This window comes from Stenella coeruleoalba (genome assembly GCF_951394435.1).
Source record: "Stenella coeruleoalba genome assembly, contig: scaffold_288, whole genome shotgun sequence".
NCBI classification, from domain to species: domain Eukaryota; kingdom Metazoa; phylum Chordata; class Mammalia; order Artiodactyla; family Delphinidae; genus Stenella; species Stenella coeruleoalba.
The window spans coordinates 26,666-42,638 of NW_027646215.1; the positions used below are offsets into that span (position 1 = coordinate 26,666).

A 15,973-nucleotide genomic window follows, 5' to 3' on the forward strand; every position below is an offset into this window, starting at 1 on the left:
ACACAGCCACCCCAAAGTTTGGGACGCCTCCGTTTATAAGAACCTCGTTTACCATACAAGTTCAATATCACAGAAAGTGAAAAATGGATAAAGAACTTGTGGTACTTACGTACAATGCAGTATCACTCAGCAATGAAATCTATGTCATCAGGCCCGTAGCAGCATAATGAGTGGATTCAGGTATGATGATTCTAACTGAAATAAGTCACACAGAAAAAGAAACATCATAAGATATCACTAATACACGGAATGTAAACTTGGCTACACAGGAACTGAATTCCAAAACAGAACAGTGTCTCAAATTTAGAAAACCAACTTATGCTTGCTTAAGGGGAAAGGTGAGTTGGGGTGCTGCATAAAACCAGAGATTGAAATGAGCACAGATAAAGTTCCTTAAGCCAAATATGGAATAGACAAGAGCTACTCCTTGCTCAACGAAATGGACTCAACACCCCATATTAAACGCCTAAGAATGTACCTGACTAGTAATTATCTTAAAACCTATGGATTGCTATGTCTCCAAAAGAGAATCAAGCGTGTGTACAGGGGCATAAACGCAGCAGTGATAGGATTGGAGAGGTTCGGTGAGCAAATGAAGACCCTTTGAAGTCATATTGCATGGTACGCATTACACGGGTCTCAACTCTCCAGGTTTAAGGTATTCTTCCTTCAGCTAAAACATGCATGTGGAACCCAAGTATGATCAACCATGTGAACGGGAGACGTGTTCAAATATGTCTCAGTTTTCCTCCCCTGGTACTCGGGTGCAACATTCCAGACGCTTTACTAACACTCTCCCCACTTGGAGAGTCAGCGCCTTTAACCTCCTGTTTGGCCCAGTTTGCAATTTCTGCGGAAGATGAACAGGAATAGCGAGAACCAATGAGAGGCTAGCTGGAGGTGTCTGGACGGGCAAATTTAACTCTCATTTCCCACCAGGAAGAGGAAATAACCAAAGGCTCAGCGTGCCGTACCGGAACCAGATTAGGGCCTGAAGACATCCTGCGGTGTTGCGGCCAGGTCACAAGAAAGCGAGTTGAAGAAAGGAGCTCAGGGGCACTGTAATTCACAAACCTGCAGAGTTATAAATGACAGCTATCGTCCAAAAATAGACTGAAGTAAGGCTGCCAAGAGGACTTGAAAGCGGGGCAGAATTGCAGGAAACCGATTTCAGGAGGTAGACTGGAATTGCATTGAAAGCATAGGAAAAGAGGCAGAACGTCCACAATGATGCACTTGGCCAAAAAGGGCGTATACGTTTTTTCCTGAATATATTCAGGAAAAAACGCATACGCCCTTTTTGGCCAACCAAGCAAGCTTGCAAAGGAAATCTGCACTACAATGAAGTCTCACTTCCCCCCGGTCAAAAGGGCCATCTGAAAAAAGTGTAAAATCCAGAAAGGCAGGACAGGCCATGGAGAACTGGGAGCCTTGTTATGCTGATGGGCGGGATGTAAATTGCCAACAACCACTCGGGAGAAGTGTATGGTGTTTCCTGAAACATCTAAAAAACAAAGCAACAGAGCCTAGGGCACTGCCACTTATGGTCCTATAGCTTAGGGAAATTAAAATCAAAAAGACACAGCCACCCCAAAGTTTGGGACGCCTCCGTTTATAAGAACCTCGTTTACCATACAAGTTCAATATCACAGAAAGTGAAAAATGGATAAAGAACTTGTGGTACTTACGTACAATGCAGTATCACTCAGCAATGAAATCTATGTCATCAGGCCCGTAGCAGCATAATGAGTGGATTCAGGTACGATGATTCTAACTGAAATAAGTCACACAGAAAAAGAAACATCATAAGATACCACTAATACACGGAATGTAAACTTGGCTACACAGGAACTGAATTACAGAACAGAACAGGGTCTCAAATTTAGAAAACCAACTTATGCTTGCTTAAGGGTAAAGGTGAGTTGGGGTGCTGCATAAAACCAGAGATTGAAATGAGCACAGATAAAGTCCCTTAAGTCAAATATGGAATAGACAAGAGCTACTCCTTGCTCAACGAAATGGACTCAACACCGCATATTAAACGCCTAAGAATGTACCTGACTAGTAAGTATCTTAAAACCTATGGATTGCTATGTCTCCGAAAGAGAATCAAGCATGTGTACAGGGGCATAAACGCAGCAGTGATAGGATTGGAGATGTTCGGTGAGCAAATGAAGACCCTTTGAAGTCATATTGCATGGTACCCATTCCACGGGTTTCAAATACCCAGGTTTAAGGTATTCTTCCTCAGCTAAAACATGCATGTGGAACCTAGAGTATGATCAACCATGTGATCGGGAGACGTGTTCAAATATGTCTCAGTTTTCCTCCCCTGGTACTTGGGTGCAACATTCCAGACGCTTTACTAACACTCTCCCGACTTGGAGAGTCAGTCCCTTTAACCTCCTGTTTGGCCCAGTTTGCAATTTCTGCGGAAGATGAACAGGAATAGCGAGAACCAATGAGAGACTAGCTGGAGGTGTCTGGACGGACAAAATTAACTCTCATTTCCCACCAGGAAGAGGAATTAACCAAAGGCTCAGCGTGCCGTGCCAGAACCAGATTAGGGCCTGAAGCCATCCTGCGGTGTTGCGGCCAGGTCACAAGAAAGCGAGTTGAAGAAAGGAGCTCAGGGGCACTGTAATTCACAAACCTGCAGACTTATAAATGACAGCTATCATCCAAAAATAGACTGAAGTAAGGCTGCCAAGAGGACTTGAAAGCGGGGCAGAATTGCAGGAAACAGATTTCAGGAGGTAGACTGGAATTGCATTGAAAGCATAGGAAAAGAGGCAGAACGTACACAATGATGCACTTGGCCAAAAAGGGCGTATGCGTTTTTTCCTGAATATATTTTCCTGAATATATTCAGGAAAAAACGCATACGCCCTTTTTGGCCAACCAAGCAAGCTTGCAAAGGAAATCTGCACTACAATGAAGTCTCACTTCCCCCCGGTCAAAAGGGCCATCTGAAAAAAGTGTAAAATCCAGAAAGGCAAGACAGGCCATGGAGAACTGGGAGCCTTGTTATGCTGATGGGCGGGATGTAAATTGCCAACAACCACTCGGGAGAAGTGTATGGTGTTTCCTGAAACATCTAAAAAACAAAGCAACAGAGCCTAGGGCACTTCCACTTATGGTCCTATAGCTTAGGGAAATTAAAATCAAAAAGACACAGCCACCCCAAAGTTTGGAACGGCTCTGTTTACAAGAACCTCGTTTACAGTACAAGTTCAACATCGGAGAAAGTGAAAAATGGATAAAGAACTTGTGGTATTTACTTACAAAGCAATATCACTCAGCAATGAAATCTGTGTCATCAGGCCCTTAGCAGCACAATGAGTGGATTCAGGTATGATGATTCTAACTGAAATAAGTCACACAGAAAAAGAAACATCATAAGATATCAGTAATACACGGAATGTAAACTTGGCTACACAGGAACTGAATTCCAAAACAGAACAGTGTCTCAAATTTAGAAAACCAACTTATGCTTGCTTAAGGGGAAAGGTGAGTTGGGGTGCTGCATAAAACCAGAGATTGAAATGAGCACAGATAAAGTTCTTTAAGCCAAATATGGAATAGATAAGAGCTACTCCTTGCTCAACGAAATGGACTCAACACCCCATATTAAACGCCTAAGAATGTACCTGACTAGTAAGTATCTTAAAACCTATGGATTGCTATGTCTCCAAAAGAGAATCAAGCGTGTGTACAGGGGCATAAACGCAGCAGTGATAGGATTGGAGAGGTTCGGTGAGCAAATGAAGACTCTTTGAAGTCATATTGCATGGTACGCATTACACGGGTCTCAACTCTCCAGGTTTAAGGTATTCTTCCTTCAGCTAAAACATGCATGTGGAACCCAAGTATGATCAACCATGTGAACGGGAGACGTGTTCAAATATGTCTCAGTTTCCCTCCCCTGGTACTCGGGTGCAACATTCCAGACGCTTTACTAACACTCTCCCCACTTGGAGAGTCAGCGCCTTTAACCTCCTGTTTGGCCCAGTTTGCAATTTCTGCGGAAGATGAACAGGAATAGCGAGAACCAATGAGAGGCTAGCTGGAGGTGTCTGGATGGGCAAATTTAACTCTCATTTCCCACCAGGAAGAGGAAATAACCAAAGGCTCAGCGTGCCGTACCGGAACCAGATTAGGGCCTGAAGACATCCTGCGGTGTTGCGGCCAGGTCACAAGAAAGCGAGTTGAAGAAAGGAGCTCAGGGGCACTGTAATTCACAAACCTGCAGAGTTATAAATGACAGCTATTGTCCAAAAATAGACTGAAGTAAGGCTGCCAAGAGGACTTGAAAGCGGGGCAGAATTGCAGGAAACCGATTTCAGGAGGTAGACTGGAATTGCATTGAAAGCATAGGAAAAGAGGCAGAACGTCCACAATGATGCACTTGGCCAAAAAGGGCGTATGCGTTTTTTCCTGAATATATTCAGGAAAAAATGCATACGCCCTTTTTGGCCAACCAAGCAAGCTTGCAAAGGAAATCTGCACTACAATGAAGTCTCACTTCCCCCCGGTCAAAAGGGCCATCTGAAAAAAGTGTAAAATCCAGAAAGGCAGGACAGGCCATGGAGAACTGGGAGCCTTGTTATGCTGATGGGCGGGATGTAAATTGCCAACAACCACTCGGGAGAAGTGTATGGTGTTTCCTGAAACATCTAAAAAACAAAGCAACAGAGCCTAGGTCACAGCCACTTATGGTCCTATAGCTTAGGGAAATTAAAATCAAAAAGACACAGCCACCCCAAAGTTTGGGACGCCTCCGTTTATAAGAACCTCGTTTACCATACAAGTTCAATATCACAGAAAGTGAAAAATGGATAAAGAACTTGTGGTACTTACGTACAATGCAGTATCACTCAGCAATGAAATCTATGTCATCAGGCCCTTAGCAGCATAATGAGTGGATTCAGGTACGATGATTCTAACTGAAATAAGTCACACAGAAAAAGAAACATCATAAGATACCACTAATACACGGAATGTAAACTTGGCTACACAGGAACTGAATTACAGAACAGAACAGGGTCTCAAATTTAGAAAACCAACTTATGCTTGCTTAAGGGTAAAGGTGAGTTGGGGTGCTGCATAAAACCAGAGATTGAAATGAGCACAGATAAAGTCCCTTAAGTCAAATATGGAATAGACAAGAGCTACTCCTTGCTCAACGAAATGGACTCAACACCGCATATTAAACGCCTAAGAATGTACCTGACTAGTAAGTATCTTAAAACCTATGGATTGCTATGTCTCCGAAAGAGAATCAAGCATGTGTACAGGGGCATAAACGCAGCAGTGATAGGATTGGAGATGTTCGGTGAGCAAATGAAGACCCTTTGAAGTCATATTGCATGGTACCCATTCCACGGGTTTCAAATACCCAGGTTTAAGGTATTCTTCCTTCAGCTAAAACATGCATGTGGAACCTAGAGTATGATCAACCATGTGATCGGGAGACGTGTTCAAATATGTCTCAGTTTTCCTCCCCTGGTACTCGGGTGCAACATTCCAGGCGCTTTACTAACACTCTCCCGACTTGGAGAGTCAGTCCCTTTAACCTCCTGTTTGGCCCAGTTTGCAATTTCTGCGGAAGATGAACAGGAATAGCGAGAACCAATGAGAGACTAGCTGGAGGTGTCTGGACGGACAAAATTAACTCTCATTTCCCACCAGGAAGAGGAATTAACCAAAGGCTCAGCGTGCCGTGCCAGAACCAGATTAGGGCCTGAAGCCATCCTGCGGTGTTGCGGCCAGGTCACAAGAAAGCGAGTTGAAGAAAGGAGCTCAGGGGCACTGTAATTCACAAACCTGCAGACTTATAAATGACAGCTATCATCCAAAAATAGACTGAAGTAAGGCTGCCAAGAGGACTTGAAAGCGGGGCAGAATTGCAGGAAACAGATTTCAGGAGGTAGACTGGAATTGCATTGAAAGCATAGGAAAAGAGGCAGAACGTACACAATGATGCACTTGGCCAAAAAGGGCGTATGCGTTTTTTCCTGAATATATTTTCCTGAATATATTCAGGAAAAAACGCATACGCCCTTTTTGGCCAACCAAGCAAGCTTGCAAAGGAAATCTGCACTACAATGAAGTCTCACTTCCCCCCGGTCAAAAGGGCCATCTGAAAAAAGTGTAAAATCCAGAAAGGCAAGACAGGCCATGGAGAACTGGGAGCCTTGTTATGCTGATGGGCGGGATGTAAATTGCCAACAACCACTCGGGAGAAGTGTATGGTGTTTCCTGAAACATCTAAAAAACAAAGCAACAGAACCTAGGGCACTTCCACTTATGGTCCTATAGCTTAGGGAAATTAAAATCAAAAAGACACAGCCACCCCAAAGTTTGGAACGGCTCTGTTTACAAGAACCTCGTTTACAGTACAAGTTCAACATCGGAGAAAGTGAAAAATGGATAAAGAACTTGTGGTATTTACTTACAAAGCAATATCACTCAGCAATGAAATCTGTGTCATCAGGCCCTTAGCAGCACAATGAGTGGATTCAGGTATGATGATTCTAACTGAAATAAGTCACACAGAAAAAGAAACATCATAAGATATCACTAATACACGGAATGTAAACTTGGCTACACAGGAACTGAATTCCAAAACAGAACAGTGTCTCAAATTTAGAAAACCAACTTATGCTTGCTTAAGGGGAAAGGTGAGTTGGGGTGCTGCATAAAACCAGAGATTGAAATGAGCACAGATAAAGTTCCTTAAGCTAAATATGGAATAGATAAGAGCTACTCCTTGCTCAACGAAATGGACTCAACACCCCATATTAAACGCCTAAGAATGTACCTGACTAGTAAGTATCTTAAAACCTATGGATTGCTATGTCTCCAAAAGAGAATCAAGCGTGTGTACAGGGGCATAAACGCAGCAGTGATAGGATTGGAGAGGTTCGGTGAGCAAATGAAGACCCTTTGAAGTCATATTGCATGGTACGCATTACACGGGTCTCAACTCTCCAGGTTTAAGGTATTCTTCCTTCAGCTAAAACATGCATGTGGAACCCAAGTATGATCAACCATGTGAACGGGAGACGTGTTCAAATATGTCTCAGTTTCCCTCCCCTGGTACTCGGGTGCAACATTCCAGACGCTTTACTAACACTCTCCCCACTTGGAGAGTCAGCGCCTTTAACCTCCTGTTTGGCCCAGTTTGCAATTTCTGCGGAAGATGAACAGGAATAGCGAGAACCAATGAGAGGCTAGCTGGAGGTGTCTGGATGGGCAAATTTAACTCTCATTTCCCACCAGGAAGAGGAAATAACCAAAGGCTCAGCGTGCCGTACCGGAACCAGATTAGGGCCTGAAGACATCCTGCGGTGTTGCGGCCAGGTCACAAGAAAGCGAGTTGAAGAAAGGAGCTCAGGGGCACTGTAATTCACAAACCTGCAGAGTTATAAATGACAGCTATCGTCCAAAAATAGACTGAAGTAAGGCTGCCAAGAGGACTTGAAAGCGGGGCAGAATTGCAGGAAACCGATTTCAGGAGGTAGACTGGAATTGCATTGAAAGCATAGGAAAAGAGGCAGAACGTCCACAATGATGCACTTGGCCAAAAAGGGCGTATGCGTTTTTTCCTGAATATATTCAGGAAAAAACGCATACGCCCTTTTTGGCCAACCAAGCAAGCTTGCAAAGGAAATCTGCACTACAATGAAGTCTCACTTCCCCCCGGTCAAAAGGGCCATCTGAAAAAAGTGTAAAATCCAGAAAGGCAGGACAGGCCATGGAGAACTGGGAGCCTTGTTATGCTGATGGGCGGGATGTAAATTGCCAACAACCACTCGGGAGAAGTGTATGGTGTTTCCTGAAACATCTAAAAAACAAAGCAACAGAGCCTAGGGCACTGCCACTTATGGTCCTATAGCTTAGGGAAATTAAAATAAAAAAGACACAGCCACCCCAAACTTTCGAACGGCTCTGTTTACAAGAACCTCGTTTACAGTACAAGTTCAACATCGCAGAAAGTGAAAAATGGATAAAGAAGTTGTGGTATTTACTTGCAAAGCAATATCACTCAGCAATGAAATCTGTGTCATCAGGCCCATAGCAGCACAATGAGTGGATTCAGGTATGATGATTCTAACTGAAATAAGTCACACAGAAAAAGAAACATCATAAGTTATCACTAATACACGGAATGTAAACTTGGCTGCACAGGAACTGAATTACAGAACAGAACAGGGTCTCAAATTTAGAAAACCAACTTATGCTTGCTTAAGGGGAATAGTGAGTTGGGGTGCTTCATAAAACCAGAGATTGAAATGAGCACAGATAAAGTTCCTTAAGCCAAATATGGAATAGACAAGAGCTACTCCTTGCTCAACGAAATAGACTCAACACCCCATATTAAACGCCTAAGAATGCACCTGACTAGTAAGTATCTTAAAACCTATGGATTGCTATGTCTCCAAAAGAGAATCAAGCGTGTGTAGGGGGGCATAAACGCAGCAGTGATAGGATTGGAGAGGTTCGGTGAGCAAATGAAGACCCTTTGAAGTCATATTGCATGGTACGCATTACACGGGTCTCAACTCTCCAGGTTTAAGGTATTCTTCCTTCAGCTAAAACATGCATGTGGAACCCAAGTATGATCAACCATGTGAACGGGAGACGTGTTCAAATATGTCTCAGTTTTCCTCCCCTGGTACTCGGGTGCAACATTCCAGACGCTTTACTAACACTCTCCCCACTTGGAGAGTCAGCGCCTTTAACCTCCTGTTTGGCCCAGTTTGCAATTTCTGCGGAAGATGAACAGGAATAGCGAGAACCAATGAGAGGCTAGCTGGAGGTGTCTGTATGGGCAAATTTAACTCTCATTTCCCACCAGGAAGAGGAAATAACCAAAGGCTCAGCGTGCCGTACCGGAACCAGATTAGGGCCTGAAGACATCTTGCGGTGTTGCGGCCAGGTCACAAGAAAGCGAGTTGAAGAAAGGAGCTCAGGGGCACTGTAATTCACAAACCTGCAGAGTTATAAATGACAGCTATCGTCCAAAAATAGACTGAAGTAAGGCTGCCAAGAGGACTTGAAAGCGGGGCAGAATTGCAGGAAACCGATTTCAGGAGGTAGACTGGAATTGCATTGAAAGCATAGGAAAAGAGGCAGAACGTCCACAATGATGCACTTGGCCAAAAAGGGCGTATGCGTTTTTTCCTGAATATATTCAGGAAAAAACGCATACGCCCTTTTTGGCCAACCAAGCAAGCTTGCAAAGGAAATCTGCACTACAATGAAGTCTCACTTCCCCCCGGTCAAAAGGGCCATCTGAAAAAAGTGTAAAATCCAGAAAGGCAGGACAGGCCATGGAGAACTGGGAGCCTTGTTATGCTGATGGGCGGGATGTCAATTGCCAACAGACACTCGGGAGAAGTGTATGGTGTTTCCTGAAACATCTAAAAAACAAAGCAACAGAGCCTAGGGCACTTCCACTTATGGTCCTATAGCTTAGGGAAATTAAAATCAAAAAGACACAGCCACCCCAAAGTTTGGGACGCCTCTGTTTACAAGAACCTCGTTTACCGTACAAGTTCAATATCACAGAAAGTGAAAAATGGATAAAGAACTTGTGGTACTTACGTACAATGCAGTATCACTCAGCAATGAAATCTATGTCATCAGGCCCGTAGCAGCATAATGAGTAGATTCAGGTACGATGATTCTAACTGAAATAAGTCACACAGAAAAAGAAACATCATAAGATATCAGTAATACACGGAATGTAAACTTGGCTACACAGGAACTGAATTACAGAACAGAACAGGTTCTCAAATTTAGAAAACCAACTTATGCTTGCTTAAGGGGAAAGGTGAGTTGGGGTGCTGCATAAAACCAGAGATTGAAATGAGCACAGATAAAGTTCCTTAAGTCAAATATGGAATAGACAAGAGCTACTCCTTGCTCAACGAAATGGACTCAACACCGCATATTAAACGCCTAAGAATGTACCTGACTAGTAAGTATCTTAAAACCTATGGATTGCTATGTCTCCGAAAGAGAATCAAGCATGTGTACAGGGGCATAAACGCAGCAGTGATAGGATTGGAGAGGTTCGGTGAGCAAATGAAGACCCTTTGAAGTCATATTGCATGGTACCCATTCCACGGGTTTCAACTACCCAGGTTTTAGGTATTCTTCCTTCAGCTAAAACATGCATGTGGAACCCAGAGTATGATCAACCATGTGATCGGGAGACGTGTTCAAATATGTCTCAGTTTTCCTCCCCTGGTACTCGGGTGCAACATTCCAGACGCTTTACTAACACTCTCCCCACTTGGAGAGTCAGCGCCTTTAACCTCCTGTTTGGCACAGTTTGCAATTTCTGCGGAAGATGAACAGGAATAGCGAGAACCAATGAGAGGCTAGCTGGAGGTGTCTGGACGGGGAAATTTAACTCTCATTTCCCACCAGGAAGAGGAAATAACCAAAGGCTCAGTGTGCCGTACCGGAACCAGATTAGGGCCTGAAGCCATCCTGCGGTGTTGCGGCCAGCTCAAAAGAAAGCGAGTTGAAGAAAGGAGCTCAGGGGCACTGTAATTCACAAACCTGCAGAGTTATAAATGACAGCTATCGTCCAAAAATAGACTGAAGTTAGGCTGCCAAGAGGACTTGAAAGCGGGGCAGAATTGCAGGAAACCGATTTCAGGAGGTAGACTGGAATTGCATTGAAAGCATAGGAAAAGAGGCAGAACGTCCACAATGATGCACTTGGCCAAAAAGGGCGTATGCGTTTTTTCCTGAATATATTCAGGAAAAAACGCATACGCCCTTTTTGGCCAACCAAGCAAGCTTGCAAAGGAAATCTGCACTACAATGAAGTCTCACTTCCCCCCGGTCAAAAGGGCCATCTGAAAAAAGTGTAAAATCCAGAAAGGCAGGACAGGCCATGGAGAACTGGGAGCCTTGTTATGCTGATGGGCGGGATGTCAATTGCCAACAGACACTCGGGAGAAGTGTATGGTGTTTCCTGAAACATCTAAAAAACAAAGCAACAGAGCCTAGGGCACTTCCACTTATGGTCCTATAGCTTAGGGAAATTAAAATCAAAAAGACACAGCCACCCCAAAGTTTGGGACGCCTCTGTTTACAAGAACCTCGTTTACCGTACAAGTTCAATATCACAGAAAGTGAAAAATGGATAAAGAACTTGTGGTACTTACGTACAATGCAGTATCACTCAGCAATGAAATCTATGTCATCAGGCCCGTAGCAGCATAATGAGTAGATTCAGGTACGATGATTCTAACTGAAATAAGTCACACAGAAAAAGAAACATCATAAGATATCAGTAATACACGGAATGTAAACTTGGCTACACAGGAACTGAATTACAGAACAGAACAGGGTCTCAAATTTAGAAAACCAACTTATGCTTGCTTAAGGGGAAAGTTGAGTTGGGGTGCTGCATAAAACCAGAGATTGAAATGAGCACAGATAAAGTTCCTTAAGCCAAATATGGAATAGACAAGAGCTACTCCTTGCTCAACGAAATGGACTCAACACCGCATATTAAACGCCTAAGAATGTACCTGACTAGTAAGTATCTTAAAACCTATGGATTGCTATGTCTCCGAAAGAGAATCAAGCATGTGTACAGAGGCATGAACGCAGCAGTGATAGGATTGGAGAGGTTCGGTGAGCAAATGAAGACCCTTTGAAGTAATATTGCATGGTACCCATTCCACGGGTTTCAACTACCCAGGTTTAAGGTATTCTTCCTTCAGCTAAAACATGCATGTGGAACCCAGAGTATGATCAACCATGTGATCGGGAGACGTGTTCAAATATGTCTCAGTTTTCATACCCTGGTACTCGGGTGCAACATTCCAGATGCTTTACTAACACTCTCCCGAATTGGAGAGTCAGTCCCTTTAACCTCCTGTTTGGCCCAGTTTGCAATTTCTGTGGAAGATGAACAGGAATAGCGAGAACCAATGAGAGACTAGCTGGAGGTGTCTGGATGGGCAAATTTAACTCTCATTTCCCACCAGGAAGAGGAATTAACCAAAGGCTCAGCGTGCCGGGCCGGAACCAGATTAGGGCCTGAAGCCATCCTGCGGTGTTGCGGCCAGGTCACAAGAAAGCGAGTTGAAGAAAGGAGCTCAGGGGCACTGTAATTCACAAACCTGCAGAGTTATAAATGAGAGCTATCGTCCAAAAATAGACTGAAGTAAGGCTGCCAAGAGGACTTGAAAGCGGGGCAGAATTGCAGGAAACCGATTTCAGGAGGTAGACGGGAATTGCATTGAAAGCATAGGAAAAGAGGCAGAACGTCCACAATGATGCACTTGGCCAAAAAGGGCGTATGCGTTTTTTCCTGAATATATTCAGGAAAAAACGCATACGCCCTTTTTGGCCAACCAAGCAAGCTTGCAAAGGAAATCTGCACTACAATGAAGTCTCACTTCCCCCGGTCAAAAGGGCCATCTGAAAAAAGTGTAAAATCCAGAAAGGCAGGACAGGCCATGGAGAACTGGGAGCCTTGTTATGCTGATGGGCGGGATGTAAATTACCAACAGACACTCAGGAGAAATGTATGGTGTTTCCTGAAACATCTAAAAAACAAAGCAACAGAGCCTAGGGCACTGCCACTTATGGTCCTATAGCTTAGGGAAATTAAAATCAAAAAGACACAGCCACCCCAAAGTTTGGGACGCCTCTGTTTACAAGAACTTCGTTTACAGTACAAGTTCAACATCGCAGAAAGTGAAAAATGGATAAAGAAGTTGTGGTATTTACTTACAAAGCAATATCACTCAGCAATGAAATCTATGTCATCAGGCCCTTAGCAGCACAATGAGTGGATTCAGGTGTGATGATTCTAACTGAAATAAGTCACACAGAAAAAGAAACATCATAAGATATCAGTAATACACGGAATGTAAACTTGGCTACACAGGAACTGAATTACAGAACAGAACAGGGTCTCAAATTTAGAAAACCAACTTATGCTTGCTTAAGGGGAAAGGTGAGTTGGGGTGCTGCATAAAACCAGAGATTGAAATGAGCACAGATAAAGTTCCTTAAGCCAAATATGGAATAGACAAGAGCTACTCCTTGCTCAATGAAATGGACTCAACACCCCATATTAAACGCCTAAGAATGTACCTGACTAGTAAGTATCTTAAAACCTATGGATTGCTATGTCTCCGAAAGAGAATCAAGCATGTGTACAGGGGCATAAACGCAGCAGTGATAGGATTGGAGAGGTTCGGTGAGCAAATGAAGACCCTTTGAAGTCATATTGCATGGTACCCATTCCACGGGTTTCAACTACCCAGGTTTAAGGTATTCTTCCTTCAGCTAAAACATGCATGTGGAACCCAGAGTATGATCAACCATGTGATCGGGAGACGTGTTCAAATATGTCTCAGTTTTCCTCCCCTGGTACTCGGGTGCAACATTCCAGATGCTTTACTAACACTCTCCCGACTTGGAGAGTCAGTCCCTTTAACCTCCTGTTTGGCCCAGTTTGCAATTTCTGTGGAAGATGAACAGGAATAGCGAGAACCAATGAGAGACTAGCTGGAGGTGTCTGGATGGGCAAATTTAACTCTCATTTCCCACCAGGAAGAGGAATTAACCAAAGGCTCAGCGTGCCGGGCCGGAACCAGATTAGGGCCTGAAGCCATCCTGCAGTGTTGCGGCCAGCTCACAAGAAAGCGAGTTGAAGAAAGGAGCTCAGGGGCACTGTAATTCACAAACCTGCAGAGTTATAAATGACAGCTATCGTCCAAAAATAGACTGAAGTAAGGCTGCCAAGAGGACTTGAAAGCGGGGCAGAATTGCAGGAAACCGATTTCAGGAGGTAGACTGGAATTGCATTGAAAGCATAGGAAAAGAGGCAGAACGTCCACAATGATGCACTTGGCCAAAAAGGGCGTATGCGTTTTTTCCTGAATATATTCAGGAAAAAACGCATACGCCCTTTTTGGCCAACCAAGCAAGCTTGCAAAGGAAATCTGCACTACAATGAAGTCTCACTTCCCCCCGGTCAAAAGGGCCATCTGAAAAAAGTGTAAAATCCAGAAAGGCAGGACAGGCCATGGAGAACTGGGAGCCTTGTTATGCTGATGGGCGGGATGTAAATTACCAACAGACACTCAGGAGAAGTGTATGGTGTTTCCTGAAACATCTAAAAAACAAAGCAACAGAGCCTAGGGCACTGCCACTTATGGTCCTATAGCTTAGGGAAATTAAAATCAAAAAGACACAGCCACCCCAAAGTTTGGGACGCCTCTGTTTACAAGAACTTCGTTTACAGTACAAGTTCAACATCGCAGAAAGTGAAAAATGGATAAAGAAGTTGTGGTATTTACTTACAAAGCAATATCATTCAGCAATGAAATCTATGTCATCAGGCCCTTAGCAGCACAATGAGTGGATTCAGGTATGATGATTCTAACTGAAATAAGTCACACAGAAAAAGAAACATCATAAGATATCAGTAATACACGGAATGTAAACTTGGCTACACAGGAACTGAATTACAGAACAGAACAGGGTCTCAAATTTAGAAAACCAACTTATGCTTGCTTAAGGGGAAAGGTGAGTTGGGGTGCTTCATAAAACCAGAGATTGAAATGAGCACAGATAAAGTTCCTTAAGCCAAATATGGAATAGACAAGAGCTACTCCTTGCTCAACGAAATGGACTCAACACCGCATATTAAACGCCTAAGAATGTACCTGACTAGTAAGTATCTTAAAACCTATGAATTGCTATGTCTCCGAAAGAGAATCAAGCATGTGTACAGGGGCATAAACGCAGCAGTGATAGGATTGGAGAGGTTCGTGAGCAAATGAAGACCCTTTGAAGTCATATTGCATGGTACCCATTCCACGGGTTTCAACTACCCAGGTTTTAGGTATTCTTCCTTCAGCTAAAACATGCATGTGGAACCCAGAGTATGATCAACCATGTGATCGGGAGACGTGTTCAAATATGTCTCAGTTTTCGTACCCTGGTACTCGGGTGCAACATTCCAGACGCTTTACTAACACTCTCCCCACTTGGAGAGTCAGCGCCTTTAACCTCCTGTTTGGCACAGTTTGCAATTTCTGCGGAAGATGAACAGGAATAGCGAGAACCAATGAGAGACTAGCTGGAGGTGTCTGGACGGGCAAATTTAACTCTCATTTCCCACCAGGAAGAGGAAATAACCAAAGGCTCAGCGTGCCGTACCGGAACCAGATTAGGGCCTGAAGCCATCCTGCGGTGTTGCGGCCAGCTCAAAAGAAAGCGAGTTGAAGAAAGGAGCTCAGGGGCACTGTAATTCACAAACCTGCAGAGTTATAAATGACAGCTATCGTCCAAAAATAGACTGAAGTAAGGCTGCCAAGAGGACTTGAAAGCGGGGCAGCATTGCAGGAAACCGATTTCAGGAGGTAGACTGGAATTGCATTGAAAGCATAGGAAAAGAGGCAGAACGTCCACAATGATGCACTTGGCCAAAAAGGGCGTATGCGTTTTTTCCTGAATATATTCAGGAAAAAACGCATACGCCCTTTTTGGCCAACTAAGCAAGCTTGCAAAGGAAATCTGCACTACAATGAAGTCTCACTTCCCCCCGGTCAAAAGGGCCATCTGAAAAAAGTGTAAAATCCAGAAAGGCAGGACAGGCCATGGAGAACTGGGAGCCTTGTTATGCTGATGGGCGGGATGTAAATTGCCAAGAACCACTTGGGAGAAGTGTATGGTGTTTCCTGAAACATCTAAAAAACAAAGCAACAGAACCTCGGGCACTTCCACTTATGGTCCTATAGCTTAGGGAAATTAAAATCAAAAAGACACAGCCACCCCAAAGTTTGGAACGGCTCTGTTTACAAGAACCTCGTTTACAGTACAAGTTCAACATCGCAGAAAGTGAAAAATGGATAAAGAAGTTGTGGTATTTACTTACAAAGCAATATCACTCAGCAATGAAATCTGTGTCATCAGG

At 43.8% G+C, this 15,973-nt stretch overlaps 1 long non-coding RNA gene across 3 annotated transcripts in view; it reads right to left on the minus strand.

Moving 5' to 3' along the window:
* Nucleotides 1–15,973, minus strand: part of LOC307181255 — a 145,907-nt gene that overhangs the window by 20,394 nt on the left and 109,540 nt on the right. The window contains exon 3 of one of the 3 annotated variants that reach the window (XR_013826233.1): nucleotides 11,235–11,274. The exons of the other annotated variants lie outside the window; for them this stretch is intronic. This is a non-coding gene — a long non-coding RNA (uncharacterized lncRNA). Of the gene's footprint in view, nucleotides 1–11,234; nucleotides 11,275–15,973 lie in introns of those variants that run through there. 3 annotated transcript variants of the gene reach the window in all.